Source organism: Schistocerca nitens, chromosome 1 (assembly GCF_023898315.1).
Source record: "Schistocerca nitens isolate TAMUIC-IGC-003100 chromosome 1, iqSchNite1.1, whole genome shotgun sequence".
Classification (NCBI taxonomy): Eukaryota; Metazoa; Arthropoda; class Insecta; order Orthoptera; family Acrididae; genus Schistocerca; species Schistocerca nitens.
Window position 1 is genome coordinate 529,281,956 of NC_064614.1, and position 25,762 is coordinate 529,307,717.

The 25,762-nt window shown below is 39.8% G+C and overlaps 1 protein-coding gene across 2 annotated transcripts in view; it reads right to left on the reverse strand.

The window, feature by feature from the left end:
- LOC126253517 (putative serine protease K12H4.7) overlaps positions 1–25,762 on the reverse strand; it is a 108,858-nt gene that overhangs the window by 72,603 nt on the left and 10,493 nt on the right. The window lies entirely within an intron of this gene.

Below are 25,762 nucleotides of genomic sequence, written 5' to 3' on the forward strand. Positions count from 1 at the left end.
CTCTCTCTCTCCACCCCCCCCCCCCCACCTTCCCCCCTTCCTCCCTCCCTACATAGTTACATTATCATTATCCCAGCTGCAATAGCTCATCTAGGCTCTGTACTGACATGTGTGTACTCTATTAGCTTCCTTGTTCGCTTCCTTGTTTATATGCTTGCTGCCAACTTTTACAGTGATTTGCTACCTTTGCTCTTCTATTACCTATTACCTGTATAAATAGCAGGTTTATGATGTACCTGAAGCAGTGAGGAAACTGCTAATTGAATCATTTACAGAAGTGGTACAACAACACAAAATAAGAGTTAAAATCAATCAACTTGTTGGCTTCTCTGATGATGACAGTATGATTTGTGCACTTGCACTTGAGGGAAAAGCTACTGACTACATTGTGAAAATACAAAATCAAAAAGACTAAAGTGAAGGAAAATTTTAGCAATGTACATTGAATTTCTTCTAAATGGACTGAAGCAAAGACTACTCAAAATACATACTCATAATGCATTGTGGATGAATAACAAAAACAGAAAAAGTTACTGTTCGCAATATTCACTAATTTCAAAGAAGAAATAACAGAAGAGCAGCTAGCTAAAAAAGAACAAGCTGGTTGTCATGGAAACAATGGAACAGAGTTGACAATCTCACAAAGAAAAAATTGCAATTTAAAAACTTGTAAATGAAACAAAAGGACACTACTTATCCTGAATCAGTAGGGTTTTTTTTTCCCCTCTTAATATCACTTTGTCTCTTCTGATCGAGGGAGTGCAGTGATTTCGTTCCCTTCAGCATTTGTTTTATTTTCTTATTAGAATTCTGATTAATTTCCAGAGCTTGAAAATCATTATTACTTCTACAGATAAAGCCAAGAAACTTTGAATTTTTCACATAGGCTTTACTATATGTTAAGTGAAACATGCAGTCCTCAAAATGCAACACTATATGAACATCTACAAACTGGCTCAAGGTACACAATATCAGAAACAAAAAGTTAATATCCTACAACTTAAGCACTATTAGGGAAACAGTTTCCAGAAAATAAATGCACGCCATACATGTAATTTAAGCGTGCCACCTGACAAGCCAATCTCTAGCAGGTATTACTGGAGGTGCCAGCCTCCCCACCAGCAACACAAGATGGCAGCAGCACTGTAATTGCAGGCACTATGTTATACCCACAAGTGATGTGTTCACCGAGTGGATATCCTTCCATCAGCTGTATATCTAAGATGCTACCTACCACTAGCAAGCACCTCGCACTAAGCTCACGGCCAGCTCACCAGCTCATGCAACCATCTCTCTCTCTCTCTCTCTCTCTCTCTCTCTCCCTCTCCCTCTGTCTCTCTGTGTGTGCTGTGTGCTGTGTGTGTGTGTGTGTGTGTGTGTGTGTGTGTGTGTGTGTGTGTGTGTGTGTGGGCGCGCGTGCGCACTATATCAGGATTAAAACACAAGTAAAATGACAGAACAGCTAAACAAACGCATAGGGAAATGTGACTGGCTGAACACTTACAAAAACATGGGTGAGCCAGTTACCCTGTCAACACATTAAGAACATTTCTCTAAAATATTTGGAAATAAGTTGGACAGATCAGAAAAACCTTAAAACTCTAACCACATTTGTTTCAATATTACTTAAAGTAGAGGGCAAATTTACCACTGCCTTCCAGTCTGAAAAAAAAAGCACAGTTTAGTAAAATGTAGTGCACAGTGATCTTTATACTAAAAGCACCACACAGTGGAGCGTCCACTCGCCAAAGCAAGAAGCCACACATCAGAAGGCTGTGGCATACATGAAGGCGAGTATGGAGGAACCTCATCCCTTCTTCGTGGCTGAAAGGAGATATGCCATGGTTGTGTTGTGGGCTACCAGACACAGCTCATTATCTGTCATTTCCCTCACACATGACTCGGTACAACAACAGAAAGATGACAGCATGCAGGGTGAGGGTACACTGAAATAACTGAGGATCGCGACATGCCTCCTTGGCTGCTACATCTGCCCATTTGTTCAATACCCATGTGCACTGGTACTCAGCAGAAAGACACCACCTATCCCAGCCATTCTAGATGGAAGAGAATTTTCTGGATATTCTCAACTACTTTTTCTGTTGGATAGAAGCATTGTAGATAGTGAAGGGTGCTCACAGAGTCTGAACAGGCAAGGAATTTAGCACTCTAAGTACATCTGATCTGCTCCAGTGCCCGCAAGATTGTATATAATTCCACATCAAAGACAGTAAAATCTCGAAGCAGTCCAATCCTGAGGACACGACACAACAGAGCAATCCACAAAGTCCCCCTGTTTTGATCCACCTGTATATATAGACAGCAGTAGAATTGTGGTGGCTCAGTTAAAATTTCATAAAATTATGTATTAAAAACATATGCAGGAGTGTAACCTCTTCTGCACTACATGAAATCTAAAATTACTCTGGGCCTATGGAGTAACTAGAGTGACTGGTGGTTAAAACTCTGTACTTGGGGTTGTACTTGCTCCACATCATGTGACTCCAGCACATGCTGCACGTGGATCCCAAAGGGCCTTATTGCTCATGAACATTTGGAGGAAAGGCATTCCAGAGGCAAGCGAGCAACAGTACAGTATGCAGGTGGAGTTGGAGCTGCAAAAGAACTTACATGCCTGACCCATCATGAGGTGCTGCCATTGGATGGTGAGTGGTGGTTCCCAGGCTCAACAAAAAGAATAGGTATGGAGTTGGTCCTATACACACCTTCAGTCAGCCTAATCCCTCCAGGGTGGATTGCACCAATGATCTTCATGTAAGAAGGCCTCGCTGACCCTAAACTGTGCACCCATAGTCTAGCTGAGAATGCACAAAAGTCCTATAAAACAGTAGCAGAGGCAACCTTTCTGCTCCTCAAGACCAGTGGCTAAGGCAATACATGATATTCAGAGCCTTCTGTTCTGGCTTTCATGTCTCTCAGGTGTGGTAACCATGACAATTTGGAGCCCAAATGACGCCCAGAAACCTCAGTGACACTTCAAAACTGTCCAAAAATAAGGAGCATTGCAGAGGATTCCTTACTGTAGGCATGATACTGTTTATGACTATGGCAAATAGGGTAACACTTAAAATACTACCCTCAGGGACACCATTCTCCTGCTAAAAACGATAACTGTGTCACAAACTCACGACCTAAAAAATCTTTTAGACAGGAAAGACTGTATGAAGATGAGGAGATGGTCACAAAGGCCCCATTGATGGATTCTTGTGTCTCCAAGCAGTGTCTTACGTCTTTCTGATGTCAAAGAATATACAGAGACAATAATGTTTACATGGGAAAGTTTGCTGATTTGCCGCTTCTAGCAGGGTCAGGTTGTCAACAGTGGACTGAAATCTCTGGAATCAACACTGAGAGCAGCTACGGAGTTGCCTGGCCTTCAACAATCAGATGACGGCTAACCACCTGCTCCAGGGTATTTTCTACATAGCTTGTTAGGGCAACACTCCAATAACTATTGGAACATGTGCCGTCTTTTCCAAGTCTGACAAAATTACCTCTCTCCATGTTGGGGAAGTGACCTGTCTGCAATATCAAATCATTCGAGCAGAACTTCCTTAGATTCGATTGGCAACTGTCTAAGTATGCAGTACTGGATTTTATCGTGACTGAGCAGAATCACGAGTCACAGACAGTTGCTTCCCAATGAGCTGAGTCTGAAAGGCCTGGAGAGCAGAAAGAGAGACTGATGGCTGAGGATGACCCAGTAGCAGTGGAGAAATGAGTGGGACCACCTGTGTTGAGGATGCACAGCTCTTGAGGCATCATAAGGTTCTCCAAGATTTGAACCCCATAAAACATTAGGGGCACTGATATCACCCACTAGCAGAAATTGGTGAGGGTGTTTTTCAGTAAGGCCTGCGACAGCCTAGAGTCTACTGCATCCTGCGGAGGTAAGAACAGTGAGCAGATAGGATTTTCTAACCCACATGAACTGCAACGGCTACTGCTTGTAGGTAAGTATCCAAGGAGAGAGCAATGGAGTGGTGTGTGCTGTTGGCAAACACAGCAACCCCTCCCTTAGCTCTTTCCCCAGCAGGTCATCCTTTCGGTGGAGGCCAGTAGCCCAGGCACGTCAGTGGCTTTAAGATGTGCTTCTTGTAAACACAAGCACTCCTGTGCCAGGAGTTTCAGTTCCTCCACATGAGTCCTGAACCCATTCATGTTCCACAGTATTATGGGTGCTATTTATCAAAGCATTTGCATTTTCACCATGTCTTTCCATTGGGGTGGGGATCCCACAATGGGTCGAAATTCATCCTTGAGCAAGATGGTTGCCTCAGGCATATTTCGCATTCCATTGGCTCAAGAAGAAGCAGCAGAACCATCATGATGAATGACATCGACATGGCCTGATGGTCCACAGACTTTTCATCTATGGTGGAAGCTTCTCATTTGTGTTTTTTAGCCTGGGAGGGCTTTGTAGGAACCGCCTCAGCAGTGGTAGAGGCAGTGCTGGATGTTTTACCACACACTGACTTTGCAGGTACTGGGAGCTCTGCAATGGTGGCAACTGTGGTTTTATTTGGTGTTCTCAGGGGTCTATGGGCTCTGAAACAACTGCAGCTTTACAAGTGGACTGACAAACATTGGTACTAATGCTGACACTACCAACTTCCATTTGTGCAGAGATATTGGCTGTCGAAATAGGTCTTTTAAGGGTGTAAGCAAAAGATGTAGTGAATGTGGGAGGCTGCATGGCCTTACAGATCTTTTTAGCCTCTTCATAGAGGATATGCTTCATTTTTTAATCTCCTGTATCTTCCCTTCTTCAAGGAAAACACTGCAGTCCATACTCCAGGCAAGGTGATCCCCAAAGCAATTTACACACTTTGGGGGAGACGAACAGCAAACTCCTTCTTGCGTGGCCTTACCACACTTGTCCCAAGCAGCTTCACCCTTACATACTAAGGTACTGTGTCTAAAGTACTGGCATTTAAAACAGCGCAATGGGTTGGGGACAGAGGGCTGCAAGCTTTGGAGAAGGAAATCTGCCTTGACATGCTCCTGGAGTTTGGCGCAACTGAAAGTAATGACAAATGAGTCTCATTTGGCCTGATTGCGATCCACCCTTTTCATTACATTTTGCACATCCACAATGCCTTCTTGGGAACACTCAGCTTTCAGTTCCTCTGTGGGAATATCTACAAGATACTGGCATGACACAGCACTTTTGCTATAGTTCAAGCTGTTGTGTAGCACTGTTTCAATGACATATTGCCTGAAGCATCTAGCTTCCTGGAGATTTGTAGCTTGCTGGGAATTAGAAGTTTCCACTAACAGTGCACCAGTGCTTGACAGATTTGAAAGTGACACAGATTTCCTCTAAGCACTTTTGGATACAGAAAAGCTAAACTTTCTCAAAATTGACCTCTTTTGTTTTAAATATTAAAAAAACATTCTGAACAGCAGCATGCATGTTTTACTATAAATCGTAGCATTCTGATTGGGTGTTGGTAACTACCAGCAGACCACCCATTTCACTGAGAGATGGAAGAAGAAATTTCAAGGATTCCATCTCGGTCCCATGAGCAGCTAGGGAAATAAGGGTCCAACCAGACAGAGCTTCACCCTGAGTAAGCCTTATACAACTGAGGTGTGGCAGGTCCCCAGATGTTGCCTCCTAATGACACTTCCACTTCAACAGCCTTGCATCTCATTGGTGCAAAGTACACCTTGTGATGGAGTTTATTATAGAGGTTTTTACCATCCTCATGATTCAGGTGGTCAAGCCAAGATCCCCATCTCCTGTGGCACAACATACCACTGCAGCACAGCATGGTGAACACAGAAGCATGCCCACAGCTTACTGGGACAGAGGACTGGTGGCACTTACAGTCCTCAGCTGTGGTAACTTGGAGTCACCAAGCACATACCCAGCAAACAAAAGCTCATCCCATGAGAGCTCTCCTAGTTCCTCGGCTCCATCCAGATGAGTCCTTGTTCTGGACCTACAGCATGCTGCGACACTGCTCCAGTTGCCACCAGGGATGATACTCCACAGCGACAACACAGAGCCTCCAGCTATCACTCTCAGAGCCTTCAATGCTAGCCATCCCCGAACCTGGTGCCCCAGGACTTTTATTCTCCTGTGGATTTTAGAGAGTGAACCTGTGCCCAGTAGTTACGGCCACAACATATGTCATGGCAGAATTTGACTTCATTATATTCCTCTTTGACTTCTTCATATTCCTAGCAGCTCAGGAGGATCTTTTCAGTTGTGTCTGTAAAGGCAGTGTCTACCACATCCCTTGCAGTTTTGGCATGTCATACTTCTCAGATCATCGGTACCATGGAGAACCAGTTTATAGTAGATAAGTGTCACATACTATCAACAGCTGTATAAATCTGCCATTTCACAACATTGTTTTGGTACTGGTCATCCTATGAAATATACCAATACAGAGATTTCAATTCTACTTCCAACAATTGGGTTTAAGTAAACAGTTGACACTAAATTGGTTGTTGTACAAACTTCAATTGTGCTTGGAATCCTACTCTCTCTCTCTCTCTCTCTCTCTCTCTCTCTCTCTCTCTCTCTCTGGTTCAACAACACAGGGACAGAGTTAATGATACTTGCTCACCCACTGCTAATTAACACTCACTATTGATAACTTCTGAGATTGGTCATTTTTCGTTGTGTGATGGTACTAGCTTTTTACAATGTGTTGTCTTTGTGTATTCCATATTATTGTTCATGGTCAGCATAGCCCTGCCTATCACAAGTCTAAATTTACTTTCATAGTGCTATCTCACTGCATTTGGGCTTTGAAAATGATGAGGTGTTCACCAGATGAAATATCGGTGGTTGTCAAAGACTTCACCCAGCTGTGTTCCCGTAAGTTATTTGAACACAACATACACCCTCTGAAGATCATGTGGATTACATTCCGATGTAAATCAACATTTAATAATTGTAAGGTACAACAAACAAAACATTCTGCAAAAAGCAGAGTGTTTCAGTTTGCTGTTGACAAGACCAAGAGATATTCATCAACCAGTATTAAATTTAAATAACAACAATATGAGAAGGACAGATTACTACTCACATAGAGGAGGCATTAAGTTGGACACAGGGACAATGAAAATATTTCTAGTTTTCTTTTCATTGCATCTGTCCAACTCACCTCTGTGAGGTGAGCAGCAATCTGTCCTTTCCATATTACTGTTATTCCATCCTGGACTTTCATTTGTTTAGTATTAAGTCTGAAGTTGAGTACTGGAACAGTAGAATTAAATTACACTACCTTTTAAATAATCATCGAGATTAACAACTCCCAATATATTTAAAATTAGAAAATTAAATTTGATGTGTGATCTAAGGTTTCCCCAGCGTACAGAAATCTTGAAATTTTCTCGGGCATTCAGCCGGGTAGCATTGTTCAAAAGGCGTGATACTTTGGCAAGCTGACTTCTTGCCATCTTCAGGCGTTCTTGGAGTCAGATTGGTCTCTGATGGATGCCAACTTTATATAATCTCCATCCCTCTCCTGCAGCCTCCATCTGGGAGCTCCCGAGCGGTCCGCAGCCTGTGGTGGGGCAAGGGTGGTGCTGGGTCTTCGCGGAAATGCGGCGCCTTGCGACAGATCATGGGCCGCAGTCCTTCTGCAGCCACGGGTGCTTGCAGAACTCTGCCATTGTGGTGACAATGCTGCTTCTTCTTCTTGTGTTTTAATCATACTCATAGCTGGATCCCAGGCCTGGGATCCAGCTTGGAGTATGATTAAAACACAATGATAGTCTACATGAAAATCTGCCCCTGTCAGGACACCTGAAGAAGAAGAAGAAGCAGCACGGAGGCTGCAGGAGAGGGGTGGAGATTATATAAAGTCAGCATCCATCAGAGATCAATCAGACTCCAAGAACGTCTGAAGACGGCAAGAAGTCGGCTTGCCGAAATATCGCGCCTTTTGGACAACGCTAACCAGCTGAATAACCGAGAAATTTTCAAAATTACGTTTACTGTCCTATCAAGTATGTGGTCCGTTAAGGAACCTCATGGCTACTGGTGAGGAATCAACTGTTCTGCAAACACACTGGCAGGCCATGTCATGTACGTGGACACGTGGTATTTGCCTGCAGCAGTGTGATGGTATGAGCTTTTGTCACAGACTTCTTTACTATCATGAAGACAATGTTAATATCTTCGATTCACTATGTGCAGCTCACTTGGGGACTTCCCTCTGGCACCTACTTTTCCTCCAAGAAAACAGGGCAGTTACAGCTCTATGCAGTGTGACTGTTAAAACAGGTCAAGCATACTTGCAGAGACACGGATACAACATCTACTTCATAGACTGCCTTCCTACACATAGATTATGTGCATACATAGTGTGTCCATACCGCTTAAACACTGCAATGTGTTTGACATTATACAACTACACTTCCAAATGGATGTGCAGTTGATAAAACAAAGCTGTTTGCATGTGTTGATAAGATTGGGTACCTTCGGCTGCACACAGCTTGTGCTAGTGGTAAACCACCACACAACAGCAACAGTGGCAGCACCACATTAACACACTTGACTGTGTATTTATTCCCTTTTTATTGTAACAGTTTTACTTATAGACCTTTCTAATTTCCTGCGATTGTGTACAATTACTGCACATAGGACATATATCCGACAAGCAGTCAATTACTGCCAGGATGCCTCAGCATGTCCAGGCCAGGAGAAATAGTGTCCTGGCACTCATCCAGTATGATGGTACTAGGGGGTATGAACTGGCAGCCAGTGCAGTGTTCAACCTTACTGTACCCAGAAGCTGATACAGCAGTGGCACAAGACAGGTGTAATTGGCTGGCTTCGGGGGTCGTCGTTAGGAACGGTGTCAACCTCTCAGCAAGACAATGTGTCACTTACAACAGTATGGAACATACATTTTTAAACATCATCCAATTCAAGAATGAGACCACTTTCCTTGGATGCTCACAACTACTTACAGGATACTGGTCTTACCACCTCCATGCCTCATCAGATGAGGCAGGTAATTGATGCTAATGGTGGATTGACCTTGTACTAGCCTCAACTCTGTTGTGAAACTTCCCTTGGCTCACATTACTCCAATTTATATTACGAAATTCGATATAACTATGTTTGTTGATTGGAAATCCACATGAAATCACTGTAGTTTAAATTTTATTTACTGCATTTGTGATACCCAACACTTATTACCCGTAAATCTGAAAAAAGCACACAAAGAAGTCCATTTGAATCTGAAAAAAGCACACAAAGAAGTCCATTTGAATCTAAATACTGAATATCGACCAGTGTAAGAATAGGTAAACCCTAAATTAATAACATTCTATTCCTTACTGCCTCTCCAAAATTTTCTGCCTTCATTGTGCAAAAGAAGTGCAGTCGGGGCTTGGAAAAGCTTTTTTTCATATTAACAGTCTTTAGGAGTCCAAGGACAGCATTCCATGCACTTTACTCATTTCTCTGCATTAGTCTTAAGAGAAACAGCCACTGCCAAATGTGCATTCAGAGTCTTCTTTTCCATCTGAATCATTGTCTTCAGTTAAATTTGTATCAAATGACAGGAAGACTATGTTTCCTATGTATGTCTCTCTCTCTCTCTCTCTCTCTCTCTCTCTCTCTCTCTCTTTGATTCCTGGAATGTGCTGCTGATTTTACTAGAGCTAGTGGCTCTTGATATAGCTTGCCAATTTTGTGAGCTTGTTGGATACCATTTGGAATCATGTTTGCATCTTGTACATCAAACTCCCCGTGTAGTGCAAAGTAATTGTCTCTAATTATATGCCCATTATATAGAAAGAATCCTGTGTTCCAGAGACCATTTATAGCATTTTCCATTGTTACTGCTCTCAAGTAAGCCACTCCTAATAAACTTTTATTAAAAATTGAAGATCCTACTTATCTTGCGTTTCTATTTCTTGGGGATAATACGATTCAAATTGCCCCATGAATTCCATACAAGACGCTGCATTTTATATATGGCATCATGTAATAAACAGATGATGTGCATGTGGTTTTCTCTTACTTTGTCTACCACACAAAAGTAATATGATGCACATCTGGTGCTAGCACAGCGTGATCACCACCAGATGGCTTCATAAAGTTCACAAAACTGTCAAACCACTTCCTAAAAATGTAAGTCTGAATCCAGCTGCTAGGTTGGCAGGCATATGTTACCCTAATATGAGATACAGTGTCCTAATATGTGATACTGATGTGAATTATGATACCCATGCTATTGCATGTTAGGAGTACACCACCTTATGCTGGAAACCTTGCCTTGGTTGAAGGACAGTTCATTACAGCAACTGAAAGAGTTCTTTGTGAACATGTAAAATCAAATATTCTCAACCATGTTCAGCTCCTTAATAGTCTTACTGTCACTGCTCTACACCTCAGATGCTGTGAGAATCAAGATCTGATACTTCTCAATAGAACTGAGTACATAACTTTAGTCAGAATCTAGCTGTCCCACATTAGCAAAACTCCTGTAATATGCACCTTTTTTCTACATTCAAAATCATTCTCAGTAATGATAGTACTATTTGGGAAAATTAAAAACAACATCAAATCAGAACATATATAGTCATTTCTCAAATTAAATTCTAATTGCAATAAAGAAAGCAAAGCATAGTGCAATCCATCACATGGCTTCTATAATTTCAAAACCAGATACTACCAAAATTAATGAGTTCTATTTTCCTTGAAAATTAGGGAGAAATGAACAATAAGTTCCATTGGAAAAGTGTATTCTATGCTTGTTCTGTCAATCACGTGATTGTGCAATTTCATACCTGCTTATCTTTTGGGTCATTATACACGTACAACAGGATTTTAACTCATATTGCCAGAATTTAAATGTCTTATCCAGGCCCATTGCACTGTTTAATTGAACTTATATTCCCAGCATTTTTGTAATTTTATTTTGAGAGCAAAATTTATGAGCTCATTGTTAAATATTTATTGTCTTTTATCCATTTTCATCTTAACAATTTTTTGTGCCACACCTGATTCCCTGTCCTGTCTGATACTTTTGTGAATAATTTTATGCATACAGCAAAACTACTACTTTGGGAACTTATTTTGGAGCTGACTGTTTTCAAAAGAAAGAGTGATCATGAATTTAGTGTTTCTCAACAAGAAGATAAAACGATTGCTATTAAGCTTACATTTGAGTGTGTAGTTTGAAAAAGAAGGAACTACATCTAAATACATACTCAGCACGCCACAGTACAATGTGAGGCAGAGAATACCCTGTATCACTACTAATCATTTGCTTTCCTGTTCCACTCGCAGATGGAGCGAGGGAAAAACGACTATCTATATGCCTCTATGAGCCCTAATTCTCATATATTTTCACAGTCCTTAAGCAAAATGTTTGTTGGCAGTCAGCTTCTAAAGCCGGTTCTCTAAATTCTATCAACAGTATTCCTCAAAAAAATCATCATCTTCCTTCCAGGGATTCCCATTGAAGTTCCCAAAGCATCTCAGCAGCACTTGTGTGCTGTTTGAACCTACCTGTAACAAATCTAGTGGCCCACCTCTGATCTGTTTCAATGTCTTCCTTTAATCCAAGGTAGTACAGATCACAAACACTCATGCAGTACTCAAGAATAGGTCGCACTAGTGTCCTATAAGCAATCTCATTTACAGATGAACCACACTTTCCTAAAACTCTCCCAAAAACCAAGTCAGCCATTCACCTTCCCTATCACAATCCTCACATGCTCATTCCATTTCATATCACTTGGCAATGTTATGTCCAGATATTTTATCGAGTTGTCTGTGTCAAGAAGAACACTACTAATGCCATATCCAAACATTACAAGTTTGTTTTTCCTACTCATCCATATTAACTTAAAATTTTTCTATATGCGGAACCAGCTGATATTCATCACACCAACTGGAAACTGGCCAAGCCACCGTGTATCATCCTACAGTCACTCATCTACAACACCTTCCCATGCACCACAGCATCATCAGCGAACAACTGCATACTGCTGTCCACCCTGTCCACCAGATCATTATCTGCAACAACAACAGTCCTAACACACTTCCTTGGGAAACCCCTGATGATACCCTTCTCTCTGATAAATACTCGCCATCAAGAACAACAAACTGGGTTCTATTACTTAATAAGTCTTCGAGCCACTCACATATCTGGAAAGCTATTCCGGATGCCCATAACTTTGTTAACAGTCTGCAGCGAAGTACCATATCAAATGATTTTCAGAACTTTAGGATTATGGAATCTGACTGTTGCCCTTCATCCATACTTTGCAGTATATCATGTGAGAAAAGGGCAAGCCGAGTTTCACATGAGCAATGCTTTCTAAAACCATGCAGTTCGTGGAAATAAGCTGCTTGGTCTCTAGGAAATTTATTATATTCGTACTCACAATGTGTTCTAGGATTCTATAGCAAACCAATATTAAGAATTTTGGTGTGTAATTTTGTGGCTGTTTTTTATCCTTCTTATATACAAGACACACCTGCACTTTTTGTCAGTCACTTGTCACTTTGCCCTGAGGGAGAGATTTGCAATAAATGCATGCTAAGTTAGAGGTCAATGCTGTGACATACTATGTAAAATCGAATTGGGATTCCACTTGGACAGGCAATTAATTTGTTTTCAACACTTTCAGTTTTCAGTTGTTTCTCTATGCCAGGCATGCTTGTTAATATGCCATCCATACAGGACTCTGTGCAATAGTCAAATGATGGTATGTTTATACGATTCTTCTGTGTGAACAATTTCTTAAATGCAGAATTTAAAACTTCAGATTTTGTTTTGCCATCTTCAACTACCACATCAGACTTAATGACTGACTGGATGGAAGCCTCAGACCTGCTAAGTGATTTTACTTTAGACCAGAATTTTCTTGGGTTCTTGGCCAGATGTTTTGCTAAGGTGTGGTTGTGGTTGTGGTGGTGGTGGTGGTTGTTGTTTTTGGGCATTTCGCACATGGATTTTTTCACAGATGCACAAAGTTACACCAACCTTTGCCTGTAGTCATTTTCCTGTTCTCTTTTGAAACAAGAGTGCAACTGCCCTTGCTTCCTCAGCATTTTCCAAATTTCGTTGCTAAACTACAATGGGTCTTCTCAGTCCTCAATCCACTTACTAGACACATACTGGCCAGAGCTCAATTAACAATCTGTTTAAACTTTGCCCATAATTCCTCTACGTCTATCATACTGGAATGAAATGATTGCAATTCATTCAGTACATCATTACCAGTTTTATTTGTGCCAAAGAATTCAATAATTATTCAATCAGTTACTCTCTCCTATATCTGAAATATGAGCTTCATAAAAGATAAAATTTTGCTGGAAGTCTGACTGATCTAAATCCTCAAAATCACAATACTGCCTCACTCCTATAAAACGAATGCCCTTAAAACAATTTGGATGTATTCTCTTTAAAATTCATGATGTTTGTGATACAGTTTTCCTTAGCTCGTGTTACAATAGTTACCTTAGAGACTACAAATAATATTCATTAGTGTGATACTCATCTAAACAAGAGAAGCTCCCATAGAAAGTCCATCAGCACCTACCACAATGAGAATATTTGCACAGCAAAGCTAACACCATTTTTGCACTGCTTCTAGTGGTATGGTCAAATCACTTCATATCTAGCAACCACTGTTGACATATTATAATTCCATGTGTATAAATGTACACTGGCATGATAATACGTTGCTGCTATATTCCAACATGGGCATTAATGGGGCTAAAGTGGGACAATTTCATCTCAAATCACACTGGTCCAGAGTGACTGTGTCATATCATTATTTCAAAGTTTTCTGAAAAAATATATGTTAAAGTTCCACAAGACGTCTATAACAAACTAAAATATTTTCAATTTTTGCTGATTCGTTAAAATGTAATATAGCTCTCTAATCGAGGGTATTTCTGCAAATGTCACAACGAAAGGAAAAAATAATGTAGAAAAAAACTACAAGCAATACAGATTTGAAATTCTTTTTAATAACAGCCTTGTTCACATTAACACAGACAAATCTGTGAGTTTTTTCATCTACAATTTGGAAAAATAAACTATGAAAATTTACAGCTTTTTAGCAAACTTCAAAATTATGTTTTTAATGTATGGACAGTCACAGGATGTTTACTGTCTTGAGAAAAAATGAAGTGAAAAGCCTGTGAACAGTCAGCTATGGCATTAATGCTTGAAATTCTTAAACTATCAAAATATTTCTACATAAAGATGAGAGAACATAAAATTTTTTGATTCTTTTAAATTATTTTTTCTAAAGCCCCTATACTGAAAATTACAAACATTTTATAGTATGTTAGTTGGTCATTATACTTATGGGCAGTGCAATCAAAGTGGGCAATACTTTGCAGGGCACAATTTGAGAAATTGTTATGTTAGACATAGTTACTCTCAAGGTCAAAAAATCCTGGACACTTAAAAATGTAAACTGACTGTAGATTTTGAGTAAATGTAATGCAAAACTGATATATCTTAGTCAAAATAATTATTTTACAGCCTTAAATGTGATTGAGAAAACAATTGTTCATCTTGTTCAAGCATTTTACAACAACAACAAAAAATAATAATAATAATAGAAAAAGCTCTGTTTATACATTTTTCTGTTTTTCATATTATTTAAAAATTTTTATTGTTTTCTATCATAATTTTACTTCTTTGTGACATTCATGAATTAAAATTGCCTACACTATAATAGTTAACACTGCACTGTTGAAAAGAATGAATTTGCTGTTTTCCATCTTCTCCTCATTGAACTTTTATAGCCAAGTTGAATTTGCACATGTACAAGGACAATCCAACAAGAGCAGTACTTGGGAAATGGTAACTGCACACTGATATGTTGATAATGGCCATTTGAAAGAATTTGCTGGACCATCAGGTGTCATAAAGGAGACAGTTAATCTTGCAGCTCAGGAAAGACACTAATTATTTATCCCACCCACCACTGATTGTCATATACACAAGAAATGAAGTTGCTCACAACAAAATCTTCTAACGTATTCCGGGGTATCTGCATTTCACACACAGTAACAGGCGCGTTTTATACAGAACTGTTCTTGCAATGTATATGCCACTCCAGGATGCAATCCAGCAGTGACTTGACTGAATTCCCACCATTGGCTTCACAGCAGACCACACTTGTCTCCTTTTCTAAATGGAATTCCTTCGATGTACTTTCATTCAGAAGTAAGAGTTCGTGTTTTGTAGTAATTTTGATATGGACTGTACAAATACAGTATCATCTCTTATAGCATCATCAGCTTCATGCTTGAGATTAAATCTTGATGGAAGATATTTTTTTCCAAGTTCATAAAAGTGAAAGCAATTTTTAAAATGAGATGCTGCACCATCAGTCACATACACGTGCTTAGGAAATGTAAGGCCTCTAGATGCTATGACATCAATTATCATGCTGACAACATTGCATGTATGTAATATGAGATCATCGCTGACAACAGCAAGTGAATATTGACACTCGTGATGTGTGCCAGTGGTAACTCTGAATTCCGTTCAGCAAAGCAACAGACCAGTTCTCAGCAAAGTTGAATTGAAGAACTAATGAGTTAGTATTCTGATATGTGACTGATTTTACTTCTCCTATGGCCTGTCTCTGAATCCTGTGGATATGATGATGAGCTACTCCTTTCATGATCCAATGCCTAACATCTTTAATGAACTTCTCCAGCTCCACTGTCTCTTTCACCAAATTTCCTCCCTCCCAAAATGCATACTTACATCCCTATCAGTACCCTGAAGGCATCATGCTTCAATGTCATCCCTTCACCACCACAACACTACACACTCTTGCAACCAACATATATCTTGCAGCTCTTAACATACATACTAAAGCATCAGGTCATCTCTTTGTACTTCTTCCCTGTGACACTACTTATGGTGAAACATATAAGTTTCAAATTAATGCAGAAAGTACATGTGCATACTCCTTTCACTGGCTGGCATTTTACCCATTTTGGTCATAAAGAGTAAAAATTTATGAGAGCATTTTTTAAATTTGAGTTCTCCTTTTTCATTAGGAGATATTCTTCTTTCACTGATCTTGTCATATATCTTTTTATCTTTGTTCTGTGCATGCCAAAATATCTTTTTCATTCTTTATTTCATGAGCTTTCAAAGTTATATAATGTGACTGGTTGGTTGATTCAGGGGGAGGGGACCAAACAACAAGCTCATTGGTCCCACAGCACTAGGAAAGGATGGGGAAGGAAGACGGTCATGCCCTTTCAGACTAACCATCCTGGCATTTGCCTGCAGCGATTTAGGCAAATCACGGAAAACCTAAATCAGAATGGTCAGACGTGGGTTCAAATGATTGTCCTCCCAAATGCGAGTCCAGTGTGCTAACCACTATGTGGCAAAACAAGCGCTGTATCAATTGCGAGGTAGAGAGGCGAGTGAGTGTGCCAGGACTTACCCCAGTTCACTGCTAGTAGCACCATGTCACCACAACGCATCTCTGTGTAGCACGCAAGTGTTGCACCATAATTTAAGAATGAAATTAAAAGTTAAAGTTGCTTTTCCAAACTTTGTCAGCATGTGCTTTAGTATATTAATCTTTAAACAGTCAAATCTCACACTGATCAGATGAATATTTTCCCTAGATACATCGCTTTAATATTTTTAAAAAATTGGCGCTAAATAATAAAGTTAGGAACCCAAAAATTGGTTATAATGTGCAGATGAATGTCAAAATTAACTGGGACAAGTCTCAACGTGATTAAAGCAATATTTTGATCAGAACACACTTTTTTAAGAAAAATTGTAGGTGCTAAATATTAGACTTAGAAATAAGAAAATTTGTATGAAGCTTCAGTTTAGTATAAAAAATTAATTATGTAATCCCACTGAGCTACCTCTAATAGTTTTTGAGTAATTTACTGAAAACTAAATTTGGAACAAAAATGTTCTTATTTATAGTAGATTAAATATCTGTTATATTAATGCTAGAAAGTTTTGGTTGCAGCACCTGATGAAACCTATTAAATAATTAACAAGTTTCAAGGCCTGAATGTAAATAATAACAAATACAAGGTCTCTCACAGTTGTAGTTAAGAGATAATATTCTACTGTCACTTCCGTTCTAAAAATTCTATATGGCAAAGTTTAAATGCAGGCGAGCTAAAACTACTTCTGTGGTTTTAACCAACTTAATTACATTCATACAAAAATTAAGAAAATTCTAAGTTGATTCACAACAATGTTATAAAACATTGTGTGTCTGGAAAGCGGCTGTTAAGAGGCTGCTACCGTGGGCACAGGGCGGATGACAGCAGGTGTTCCCTTGGCCGTCCGCTGTGCCAGTATATAAATACAGACCGAGAGGCAAGACTGGTCTTCACTTCGCACCCAGCCACCGTACGGTCTTCATCAGTCAAACGCCAGAGTACGCGCTGCATTGTATGACATCACAGACAGGCTGTTACTGAACGTATATTTTCAGTAATAACAGAAAGTGAACTCGCGAGGACTGTACACCGTCTTGGATCATTTAGATTTTGAAAAGACTTCACTTTGCACCCAGCAACCTTACGGTCAACATCAGAAAAATGCCGAAGTACGCGATGCCTTGGCCAACGTCACAGCCAGAATTTGACTAAATTCATATTTTCAGTACAAATAGGAATGGAATTCGAGAGGTTTGTACACCACCCTAGATCGCTTAGATTTCGCAGGAGTAACTGTTAGTGTGCCGCCCATAATGTTAACAAATATGCGTGGCAAGTGGTGACAATTATTTTCCACTTTTGTGGCAAGCAATTACTTTGATTTCAGAAGTGAATGCGAAAGACAATTTAATACAAACTTACCGTAGAGGTCACCTCTGAACTGCTAATACAGCTGTTTATGAGAGAGAGATTTATTGTTAGTATGAACATAATGAATATTACAACATTGTGCATGTGAAACTTTACCAAATATATCTATCAATTAGAACTCAAAATCTTCATTTATAATCGTAGTCCTGATCCCGCTGAGAAGTAGAGAATAGAAACATTTCTTTCTGTGGGCTGGATAAGATGTGGACTTGCAGACTGAGAACTATGGTCAGTATGTTCTGCATCACTTTCTGGCTGACCACAGTAATAGTTTCCAGGCTCTCGTAAAAGACAGCGAACAATATTTCCAGTATTCCAATTTCCTCCTATTACTTATGAATGATTAAGATTATTATAATTATTAACCCTCTGCCGCCCCACAACTATACCAACTCGTTTGGTAAAATAATGTGAGGAGGTGGGTGTGTATTCTGTATCTACTGCTTGGAGTAGCTACCTGGTATCAGTGTCAGTAATTGTACCTTCTCAATATAGCAGTGTTCAGGTTTTGAAAACACACATCACATTGGGTGCACGTCATAGTCTTCAGGTTTTGCACCAAGTGCATCTACATTATACATTTCACAAAGTTTTGAAGATGTTGCTTGTGTAAAACCTGTTTCACATTCTTCCACTTTTCGTTGTTCTTGCCGTTTTCTTCTTGTGCTTCTTCTCTTGCCTGGGCATTTAAGGGGGGATATATTAGAGCCTACAACAGAAACAACATTCAACACATCAACAACTTCATACCCAGGAATAGAAACATCTTCACTGTCTTCTTCAGTTTCACATTCCAGTGATGGTGATCATTCAGGTGGATATCCATAAATTTTTTGTTGTAGCAAGTATAGCAATTCCTGCACAATGGATGTGATGGTAACACAGTTACTTGAGGATCAAGATATTTCTGCAGTACCACTAACAGACATCCAACAATTGTTAAGTGTATTTCACTTTTCTTAAATACAACCTTCTTGGGACTTTTTCATAATCAACACATCTGACCTTTTCACTACTTTATTATTTCCTCACTGACATTGTATCTAACAAAAAGTTCAAACCAAGCACAAAACTCAACCCCGAGTGATTCATGTGCAAGTTTTCACTCGTCTGTTATAAACAGAAGGGAGTCTGAAACAGTGTTGCCAGCATGCATAATTTATACCAGAAATTCAATGATGCAGAATGTTGAAAAATTTCTAACTCTTTATATACGAGGCGTGTTTTTTATGTAAGTACCATTTTGAAATTTAAAAAAAGACATCCTAAGATATTTCAATAATTTTATTTTTACATGAAAGCCTGTACCTTAATCTACTTTTCTAGATAATTTCCGTCAATACTGAGGCATTTGTCATAATGTTGTACCAGTTTTTGAATACCCTCCTCGTAGAAGTCTGCTGCCTGATTTGTTAACCACTGCATCACCACTGTTTTGACTTCGTCATCGTCTTCAAGACACTGACTGCCCAGGTGTTTCTTCAAGTGCAGGAACAGATGATGAGATCTTTGGTCTGATTCACCACATGCGGACGGGCATTGTCTTGCAGTAAAACGATGCCCTTGCTCAACTTCCATGGACTGTTGCTTTGATTCTGGTGTGACGTAGGCCACCCATGTTTCATTGCCCATAACAGTTTGGCTTAAGAAATCATCACCGTCATTGTGGTACTGCTCAAGGAAAGTCAATGCAATGTCTAAACGTTTGGTTTTGTGCACATCCGTCAACATTTTCGGTGCCCAACGTGCGCACAATTTTCGGTAATGAGAAACATTACGAAAGTCGTCCCACAAGTAGGAAATTGTAAAGCGTCTGTTTTCTCTCACCTTATTGTCCACTTCTTGCACCAAACTTTCATTAACGACCGAAGGACGCCCACTCCGTTGTTCATCATGCAAATTTGTGTGGCCATCTTTAAATGCTCTCACCAACTTTCTTACCATTCCATCACTCATAATGTTTTCTCCGTAAACTGCACAGATCTCACGATCAACATCGATCACTTTTAGGCCTTTAGCACTAAGAAATCTTATAACACCCCGTACTTCACAGTCGGCGGGACTCACAATTAGCAGAGGCATCTTAAACACTGAGTTCACAATGTAAACAAGGAAGAATCAGACTGTAATAGTGTCAGTGCGTAGATTAAGGTACAGGCTTTCGTATAAAAATAAAATTATTGAGGTATCTTAGCATGTCTTTTTTTAATTTCAAAACGGTACTTACTTAAAGAACACGCCTCGTACAAAAATACTGCCCACCACGACTGCAGTAATGACTAACACATTAACCACACAACATATTGTGCAATTTTTTAAGTTTTGCGATGGGGATTTTTGAGTAAATAATTTGTTAAAACTCATAAAAATGCAGTTTCATTTATTTTTTAATAATAAATATTTGCATAATGCATTTAGCAGGAGCAGAGAAGATACTGTTTATAGTTATAGCAATTGTATCTGGTAATATAAAAAGGAAGTTAGCATTCCGTGACTTTCCAAATTAAAAAAATTTAAGCAGAAAAAAATTAAAATTTTTGTATCTTCTTTTTAAATTTTTAAGTTAAAAGAAAGCCAATAAGTGAGTATGTATGTAATCTAAATCTGAACACATAGAGAGGGAGCTTTAATGCAAAACATCTGCTACGTCCCCAGTACAGCATTTTTTTTTTTTTTTTATTTTTTTTTTTTTTTTTTTTGCCTTCCTCTCTCTCTACTGTGTTAAGATTTATTTACAAAATAAATGTCCTTCAAAGGACTGTACCATTTACAAAATGCAAGATAAAATGAAAATATTTCACTTCTTTGGACTAAATGTAAATATGGGGCTTGATGGGGTCAGTTTAATACACCTGCTTAGTCTAAATGTTGGAAGGATCAGATTGGTACACAAAGTTTTTCAATCTAAAAGACTACACTTTAGTTCCAGAAACAATGCTACGACAGTCTGTTTGTAAACTGGGATCAAGGGCTCATCAAAACTTTACAACAGAGACCCTGCAAGATGTTCTAGATCAAATCACAAGAAGAAAATCAGTTTATGTGAAGCTTCTAAAAGGTAGGTAGGCCTATGTCCAGCACCTAATTAATGCTGTATTGTAATGCAATAGCTGTATGTGGGTTTCTCGTAATTTAAGGCAAAAATAGAGCTAGGTAATTAAATTTTCTGCTTTCCTTTATTTATTTACAGATATGAATTTCCACTGAGCACTTTAATTCTTGAAATGAAAAGGAGCAGGAAGCCACAGGCAATAAAAAATAATGGCATGACTAGTTTCACATTACAAGGGAAACTCCCCATTGCAACCCTCTCTTAGCGATAAAATGGTCCAGGAGAGAGCCCGTCAAAAACTGAACACAGATCAAGCATGAAAACAGGAAGAAGGTGTACCGAATTGTGAAAAAAAGAGACTAAATAGAAACAGTGAATGGTCCAAGCTCAAGATGTGCAACACTGAGCGAACTGCAGGAACCACGGCTTCATAGTTGCATGGTCATGATGCTGGAATGCAAAGCAGGAAATCTGTGTTTAAATCTCCCTTTCCACAAAATTATGAACTTTCCATCACTGACACATCCCTTCACCTTCTGCTGACTTGGCAATGACTACAGAATATGAATCATGGGATATGAATATACTACCATTGCAAGTAAATGTGATGAATAATGAGAGCAGTCAAGATGCTGCACAAACCTCTCACAGAAATGAAAACAACAAAAAAACAGGTACAACAAAGCAATTTGAGAGTCAAAACTTCCAAAACAGAATGCAACAGTCATCACATGTGGTACTTGGGTACAACAAATAGGAGGTACGTACATCTATAAGTCCCTTGCTTACACTTTGGTGTTGCAAGCGGACATTATTCCACGACACAGACACAAATCTGAATACAGCAGACAGACACCTCAATGACTGGACAGAACTTTTATAATTTTGCAGCGGAGTTGGGGGGAGGGGGGGGGGGGGGCATACTTTAGAGTCCCATCATTAACACATAATCACGGTGCCATAGCTATTAGAATCCGCTCGAAGCTACACATCTTAAGCTTTGACCATTCACAGTTTCTGTTTTGCTTCTTTTTTCGCAGATCAGTACACCTTTTTCCTGTTTTCATGCTTGATCTGTGTTCAGTTTTTGGTGGATTATCCACTGGGCCATTTTACCACTAAAGCAGAGAGGGGTGTGATGGGGAGTTTCCCTTGTCAGAAGAGGAATAAATGTTGGTCACGCATTTTGTGGAAGTCACACTTATGGGATTTTCTATCACTCTGGTGGTTCTTCATACTTAATTCACATAAGGAATAAAAGAACAGAAGTTCAAAAATGGAGTGTACCCACGGTAAGACTGGGCTTATTTCTTTTTGAAATGCACAAGCAGAAGTTCAGACCTAGTTCTGTCAAAAACATAGCTATATATCCTAATGCCCCACACAACATCCTAAAGAAATTAAGCAGTAGTCTGTTGTAAGCTGCAAGAGAGTTTCAAGGAACACAAGCCTGATTCATTCACAGAACATCTAGAACAAACAAGGAAGGACACAATGGGGGTATGTAAAAAGAGGAGCAAAAAAGTAAATGTTCCTTCACTAACCACTCCTCTGAAGCCTTTCAGAATCTTACCACAGAAATAATGGTGACATTCTCGTTGACTACAGGGGATCACACTGACTGCAGGAGAAGACATCAAGATTTTTATGTATGGTAAAATGCGGCAAGTTCTCGAAGTGGCCCATTCCAGCCAATGAAATTTGGTATAAACTATCACAGATCACTTGTAAATTTGTTTAGTTTAAATAACATCCAAGAAAAGAAATTTTTTGGTGCAATGGAGTGAAAATGTTCTTAGATAGTAATGTAATGCCTACTTGCCTACCTAACACTTCAACTTTTTTTTTCTTGTTCGGTTACCAGTCTGTATTATTCTCACCACATCATAAATTTTTCCTCAGACTCTAAAGATGTAGCAAGACTGCAGTGACCTGCTCTAACGTTATGTCCTCGCAAATGCACAGTGGCGCACAAACGTTCTGAGCAGTGGCAGTTTTAAGCTTTATTGACATAGTTGCTCTTTGATTTACGTTCTGTGAGTCATCCCATGTTTAACAATGTACATGCAGTCATGCTTGTAGAACTGTAAGCTGTTATTGGGTGTATGTAGGAATAAATATCTTGTTTTCTCCATTACCCACATATTTGGTGCCCCCAATCAACTACGACATGCCTGTGCTGGCCTTGCATTTCACGCAGTTTTGCAACATTGACACATCTAACTTCTGCACCAGCCATGCAGCTCAAATTACCAGATGAGAATGAATGAATCACCAGTCAAAACTGAACCGGCAGCCAGCAGTCCAATTAATAGAGTGACAGTAAAACCCTCACCATTCTGGCAACATAATGCTCTGTTATGGTTTGCCCAGCTAGACAGTCAGTTCATCCTAGCACAAATATCGGCAAAAGAGACTAAACATAGCTATGTGGTTGCAGTGCTCATGGAGGATCTGCCAACAGAAGTCCAGGATATCTAGCCACGACATCAGATACCACTGGTATGTATCAATTAAAAATGCACTGATCACACAATTGTCGCAGTTATAAGCAAAACGGCTGGAGAAGCTTTTGCACACTGAGGAGTGCGGAGCTCACACTCCACCACAATACTGATGCACATTGGCAAGTAACACCGTAAATGGTAATGTGTTATGCAATAAATTGTTGTCCCGATTTCAGGCATACACCAAAAAAATTCTCACAATGTGTGCGGGTGATTTAAACTCACTGGCACAAACATCTGACAGGATTGTGAAATGTATCCTGCATAGAGTGTCTCAACATTAATGCCGTGACATGAAATGTGCCAAGGTGACACTGGCTTCCCTGCAATTGCAAATGGCAGAATGGACTGCACAGGCTGCTGTGTTACAAACAACGTGCAACCATCAATAGCCACACCACCAATGGTCTCGAGGTCGTAATGGTACCACAACAAGACATTTGGTAATGATGTGCTAAAGAGTATGCCACCTTGCAAGTGGAACATGAATCAGAGACCATAGAAGCAACAACAACTTCTATTGCAAACACGCACTGACTTTTTTTTGTGATGGTCCGTGATATAAAACTATGATGTCCAGTCAATATAGCAGCAGAAGTGTCGGTATACCCAGCAAACTGCCCACCACGCCGGAGCTGTGACGACTGCTACCTATTTGTCGCTAATTACTCCAAGATTAGAATGTACGGTTGAGTAACATTATTCCTTAACCTGAGGCTATGTCTTGTGTTTGAGTGCAATTTACAGTGGCAGATGTGTCACAGCCCACTATCGGAACAGATTTTTTGTCATTCTACAACTTACTTAAGATATACTACATGAGCAATTAATGGATCTGACTACTAATCTGCATACACCGGAGATAGTCTGTTGTGTCACATACAGTCACAGGTGAAAAACCATACATATGGTTACTGAAAGGATACCCTGTGATCACTAGCAGTTGCCTACTCTCCCACTGGTCAAGCACACACCCACTCACCATATTTTGACCACACCGGAGCCACCAACTCATGCTCGGCCTAGAAGTTTGACACTTGAAAAGCTAAAGGTGGTAAAATGAAATTTTGCAGCATGCTATCGCAAGGTATCTGCAGAGTTTCTAGTAGCAGTTGGGCAGCCCCAATTCATGTTGTTCCTAAAAAAGAAGAATTGTGCCCCTGTAGTGAGTGTCGGCAAGTCATGCAACGACCATCCCAGACTAGTACTTGTTCCCAACACACAGAAGAGTTTTCTGCAAATGATCACAGTACGACAATTGTTTCTACCACTGATCTACTCCAAGCATACTATCAGATTCCTGTAGCTGCAGAAGACATTCTCAAAACAGTGACAATGTCATTCGGCCTGTTTGAGTTCATCAGGGTGCCATTTGGACTGTGTAATGCAGTTCAGACATTCCAGCACTTTATGGATGAAGTGTCAAAAGATTTAGATTTTTGCTATGTGTATAAACAGGATTTGTTGGTGATGTGCTCATCAGAAGAGGAACACTTATGGCACAAGTATTAGATTGCCTGCATACACAGCGACCAGTAATTAATGCTGCCAAGTGTGATTTTGATGGTGTACTTTCTAGGATATTCGGTGAATGCACAGGGTATTCAACCATCACACAAAAAAGTAGAGGCCACGACCAAATACACCTAGCCTATCACAGCTAGAGAACTATGACAGATCCTAGGAATAGTAAATTTCTAGCAACAGTTCATTCGCAATCACACACTGATAACTGCACCATTGAACAAATTACTTAATAGCGCACCAAAGCCTAACCACAGAGTGCATCATACTAGCGAGGCAGACAGCGCATTTTAGGATGTGAAAACAGCTATAGCAGAAGCTGTTCTGTTAGCACACATGGTCGCACATGCCCCACTTGTGCTAATGGTTGATGCTTCATCCAGTGCCATTGGTGCTGTACTTCAGCAATAGATTGATCAGTATTGGCAGCCCATTGCATTCTATAGTCAAAAGTGTCCCCATCTCAGCAACTTTGGGCAACATTTGACCGTGAGGTGTACGCAACTTATGTGCTGTCAAAAAGTTCAGACATGCATGAAGAGGGCAACAGTTCACTAACTAAGCAAATCATACACCACTTACCTACACCTTTGAGGTAAAGGTGGAGAAAGCATCACCTATGCAGCAGCAACACTTAGATTACACCGCCAGTTCACAACCAGCATTGTGTATGTGGAAGGGAAGCTGAATGTTCCAGCTGATGCACTTTCACAGGTAATAGCAGTGAACGTGGTAGCAGATGAACTGCACGTGTGGAAGCAGTGACAAATACCATTGGTTACGGCTCCCGCGCGCATGCACAAGAAAGTGACAGCGAGTTGTGTGATTTAC